General features: G+C 38.2%; 1 pseudogene; it reads right to left on the reverse strand.

The window, feature by feature from the left end:
* Nucleotides 1–1,979: 1,979 nt before the first annotated feature.
* Nucleotides 1,980–2,382, reverse strand: LOC129042963 (ubiquitin-conjugating enzyme E2 W-like; annotated as a pseudogene).
* Nucleotides 2,383–5,355: the final 2,973 nt, after the last annotated feature.

The following is a 5,355-nucleotide window of genomic DNA, read 5'->3' on the forward strand; positions in this document are numbered from 1 at the left end:
GGAGAGAGATTTCTCTCTAACCCCCAGAAAAAGATCAAGTCAAACAGTAGTGTAGAGCAGTTATGTAAAATATGAAAATACATAATTTGCAGCTGCAATTTTTCATATTAAAAGCATTTTAAAACCATGAGTAATTCAAAGACTTTCTGTCTTGGTTAAACAGGCCAGCTAATAAAACTGACAGAGATCAATGTGAGAACTTATTTATATCTAGTCAAGATAGAGCAAAAATGTTTATAATTTTTTAAAAGTGGCAATTGTTAACTAGCAGTATATAAACAGTGTCCACAATTTGGTGGTTGGCCACGGCTTTAATTTTTTTCAAGTTATTTCTATAGCAGACATATTTTTGAAGTCTACCCACTCCTGAGTTCAGCAATTATACTTTTAGAGTGTAAAATTATATGCCCTTAATTAACAACACGTACAAAGCTACAAAATGTCATATATACAGATTAAAAACAATTTTAAAGTATTATTTACCAATTATTGAGTGAATGGTTTTACTGGGGTACATATTTCAAACATTTCAGCCAACTGGCTTTTAGTTTTAAGCCCAAATTGATTCATAAATTCACTGCAGGGTATTTCAAAAAGAGTGCAACAATAACGCATGAGTAAAAATAACATTGTAGTAGGAACAGATTTTGCATATGTGAAAAGGTAATTTACAAAAATACATTAATCACTTTTTAAAAAGAACTTAGTTGTAGTATCATTAACTCACATGGTACTGAGAATTGGACCTTTCAACAATTTTTTTTCTATAGTAAATTTCATCTAGCTGTAAGCAAAGTCTTTTCAACAACAACAAAACAAAACCCTCCAGGAAAACCTATATGGCTGTGTGAGACAAATAAGCAAACATACCATTTGATAGCGATTTTTGCCTAAATTTTAAAATAAAAATGTCCACACTCTTTTGTTAAAACATTAAGCCTCTGTCAAAAATGTATTTCTTATTTTTGGGTACAGGATTAAAGGACAAGATGATACTTACAAGTAAAGAAAGTTTACAAGACAAAACTTAACAAAAGTTTTTCAATAAAAGTATTTTAACATTCAAACTTGACTTATAACAAAAGAAACAAGATTGCAAACAAAAATGTTTATGCGTTTTCCAAACATAAATAAATGAAATAGCATTTAGGCAGTAGGGCTCATGCTGATGGCTAGCAGGAAGTTAACAAAGTGTAACCTACTTGGAAAAAATCTTTAATGTACAAATAACAAGCCCAAATTATGGACTGCAGTAATTTAATCATCACTGCCATTTTTCTTACTTCCAAAATAAAGCCTTGATTAAACCATTCATACCCTGTATTACTCATACCTTTACTTCAGAGATTGAGGAACTATATACAACAAATGAATTTATTTTCACCATAGGGTTAACATAGTGTACCTCCCTGCCAGTGTTACTTGAAAATCTTCCATGTCAAAACACCTTGACAGCAGATATAAACTATTAAATAAATACGCAATGATCTTTCATTACAGTCCTTTAAAGACGCCTGATAATTCATGCTGTTAACCTTAGGATCACAGTGCATAGAATCCAAATATAAACAGTTGGGGAGACTTTTAAAGTAATGTTGGATCCCTCACTTTATTTATATTCCCACTGTAACTGATAAGTTCATTTCATAGGCCCTATCATGCATTAATCATTGAGTGGCAGGCGTTAATGAAAATTTTTCCTGTTACAACGTCCATTGCCGGCAATGAACGTACCAAAACCGCCAAGGAAGTCATTGCACAACACATGAGGACCTGGAGCTTTTCCAAAAGCTTAAAAAAAAAAAAAAATGGAATTATATTTGACATTCCCTGACACCTGCATTAATACTGTATGACTAATAAAAGCATGTCAGTTACCTGGACTGAATCAGGGATCAACATGTGCCCAGAATGCACACGAGTAAAAATGCAGTAAAAGGAAGTAGTCTTCATTGCCTATAGGTCACTTCCAGTCAAAGACTGAATGATCAAAGTGCTCATTTTCTCAATGAGACTATCTTCTGCTAGGAGGATAATAACAGTGGCATCAACAAGCATCATCATGATACCACCATTTTGTTTTCTTTGGATTCTTGTTACGTGTTCGCACATAAAAAGAATTATCTGGTGGTCGTCTCTTTTCTTTGCAGCTGGAAAGCATGCTAATAATGCTAAGACAAACTGATTGGACTGAGAGCGCTGGGAACCAGTCTTCTGTTAGAATGGATAAATAGGTATGACCATTGCTATAATCATGAGGATGAACAGGAATATTTTCACCAGTAAACATGACTGTGTAATTGAGTTTTGAACACTCTTTTCATTTAAAGTCATCCCAGGAGGTGGGTCATTTTGCAAAGCCAACAGTTCTTTCTGTAGTCGTTAAGACTGAAATAATTCTTAACCAACAACAGAAATGCAACACTTTGGCATAACGTACCTCAGTCTAGAAATAAAAGATATTGGTCTGAAAAGAAAATTATACTGCCTTTTTTTTGAGATGGAGTCTCACCCTGTTGCCTAGGCTGGAGTGCAATGGCATGGTTCATTGCAACCTCTGCCTCCCAGGTTCAAGCGATTCTCCTGCCTCAGCCTCCCAAGTAGCTGGGACTACAGGCACGCACCATTACGCCCGGCTAATTTTTTGTGTCTTTAGTAGAGACAAGGTTTCACCATATTGGCCAGGCTGTTCTCAAACTCCTAACCTCGTGACCCACCCACCTCGGCCTCCCAAAGCGCTGGGATTACAGTGCCCGGCCTTAGATTTAAAATTTAATGCAGGAATAGAAAACCAAATACTGCATGTTCTCCCTTATAAGTGGGAGATCAACAGTGAATACACACGGACATAAAGATGGAAACAACACTGGAGCTTTCTAGAGGGGAAGGCAGAGAGAGGAGCAAGGATCAAAAAACCACCTATCGGGTACTATGCTCACTACCTGGGTGACGGGATCATTTGTATTACAAACTTCAGGGACATGCAATTTATCCATGTAACAAACATGTACATGTACCCTCTGAAATGAAAAAGTTGAGAAAAAATATTTATGATTTAAGGCCAACTGGGGGCCAGAGTTGAGGGCGACTAGTAAATGTCTGCTAATTATGGCCTCTCTAAGCTTAACTATATATACAAATGACACTGTGTTGGTAAAGTATTGGTTTGGAAAATAAAGTGAGTCATAGGTAAAATGAATTTAAAATGATAGCCCCAAACAAAATAATATTATGGAAAGCAATTCCATAAATCTAGCTTGTTCAATACTTTATAATGTGAAATAGAACACTTAAAATAGCCACAGTCTTTGATACAATCAAATAACCAAGAAATTCTGCCAATTTGGGCTTCCTAAAATTCTCCTGGGGGCCAAAATCATCCGTTTTGTACGGTCATGTAGCTACACAGTTAATGCCAAAGATCTGGGGCTTTTTTCCTGCAATTTTTTACTTTTGGTGACTGAATGGAAATGCCACTCACTACTCTTCGCAAAAGTAAGATTTTCATGGACATCTTGCTCTTTATGATTTCAAGAAGCAGATAAATATTCTTCATGAACTGTTTTAATGATATAGCAATCCAGAAAAAAGATTTGGTATCACAAAGAAATGATTCTATTCTAAAATTTCATTTTGAATTTTCTGGTCACAGTGTTGTAGGGAGGCATGGTTAAGTATTAAAATGAAGCACTTGCTTAAACCAAAGGGGATTTCCTAATCAGAAGTGAGAGCCTCCTGATACTCTGCTGCAGGCGTGTGATACTGTAGACCTTCTCTAACTGCATATCTCACATTCAAAGTCATTTCTCCATGCCTGTCAAGTGAACTCAACCCCCTGATTGTCTGTCTAGGACAGTGATCCATTTCTAACGTATGAGGCTACAGTTTTTGAACTCATAAACTGTAAACTGTATTAAATAAACTGTCTCCTGATTGATGAGTGCTGCTCTTATAGGCTAATTTCTCATCTAAACAGTGATATGAAAATTCTTGCTAAAGGGTTGGTGACAGGACTAAACGGGGGTAATAGCAGACTTAATCAAGAAAGACAAATGGGATTCATTAACAACTGGCACTCAGCAGACAGTCTTCAGAGACTTCTCAGCACAATCTCATTGGTCCAATCGAAAATAATTGTGTGCTGCTTTTATCACTGAATGCAGAACAAGGCCAATGAAAAATTCTATTGGTGATATTAAGTAGAATTCAAATTTGGATTGAATTTTGTGCCAGGCAGCCCATCTCTGGATGAGAGGAATGGAGGGGGAATAATCGTGGCTTTCATGCTGGGATTTTTTTTCTCTGATTGATCAGTTTTCCCATATTGCTCATTCCACTCCAGTATCTTAATCAACTGGATCTTGCCCTAACTGGCAGGGATGTCTATGCCAGAGGCATCTGGTCTCTGGCTGGCTTAAGAATTGGCACATGGTTTATTTTGTCCAAGCTTGCTGAGCTCCACTTCCAGTAATGCCTGTCTTATTGAGCTGTTTAGATTTGGCTTGTGCGGTAGAGATGGCTAACTCTCTACCAGAGCATGCTCCCCTTCCGCAGTATAGAGAGTTTCCTAGGAAGTTCCTTCTAAATCAGGAGCTGTGTTTCCCAGTCCCCCTGCATTTACGTGAGGGAAGTGTGACTAAGTTGTTGCCAGTGGTTTCCAGGCCAAAGAAATGCATGCCATTTCCAGACCTGTCATGTAATACTTTCACACTTAGTCTTTCACCCTCTATTTTTCCGATCTGTCAGCCAGAATTAGAGGATCCAGCAGATCCAAGCCACTTGTAAATGATGAAGCCACAGACAGAAGGAACATGAGTCATATGTGGGAAGAGTAGTGGATTTTACATGAAGGAGAAATAGTTCTCACGTTACACTACTGAGAATTAGGGGTTTATTTGTTGTGGCATCTAACTTCACTTTGATTGAGGCAGCTACTTTTAGGTCTGCCTTTAGACCTATTGGCTTTGGTGACCTTACTTCTTTTTTTCTTTTTTTTTTTCCGGAGTCTTGCTCTTATCACCCAGGCTAGAGTGCAATGGCAAGATCTCAGCTCACTGCAGCCTCCGCCTCCTGGGTTCAAGCAACTCTCCTGTCTCAGCCTCCCGAGTAGCTGGGATTATGGGCGCCCGCCACTATGCCCAGCTAATTTTTGTATTTTTAGTAGAGACAGGGTTTCACCATGTTGGTCAGGCTGGTCTTGAACTCCTGACTTCGTGACCCGCCCGCCCTGGCCTCCCAAAGTGCTGGGATTACAGGCGTGAGCCACAGCGCCCGGCCGTGACCTTACTTCTTCTTCTTCTTTTTTTTTTTTTTTTTTGAGACAGAGTCTCGCTTTGTTGCCCAGGCTGGAGTGCA

This window comes from Pongo pygmaeus, chromosome 1, assembly GCF_028885625.2.
Source record: "Pongo pygmaeus isolate AG05252 chromosome 1, NHGRI_mPonPyg2-v2.0_pri, whole genome shotgun sequence".
Taxonomy (NCBI): Eukaryota; Metazoa; Chordata; class Mammalia; order Primates; family Hominidae; genus Pongo; species Pongo pygmaeus.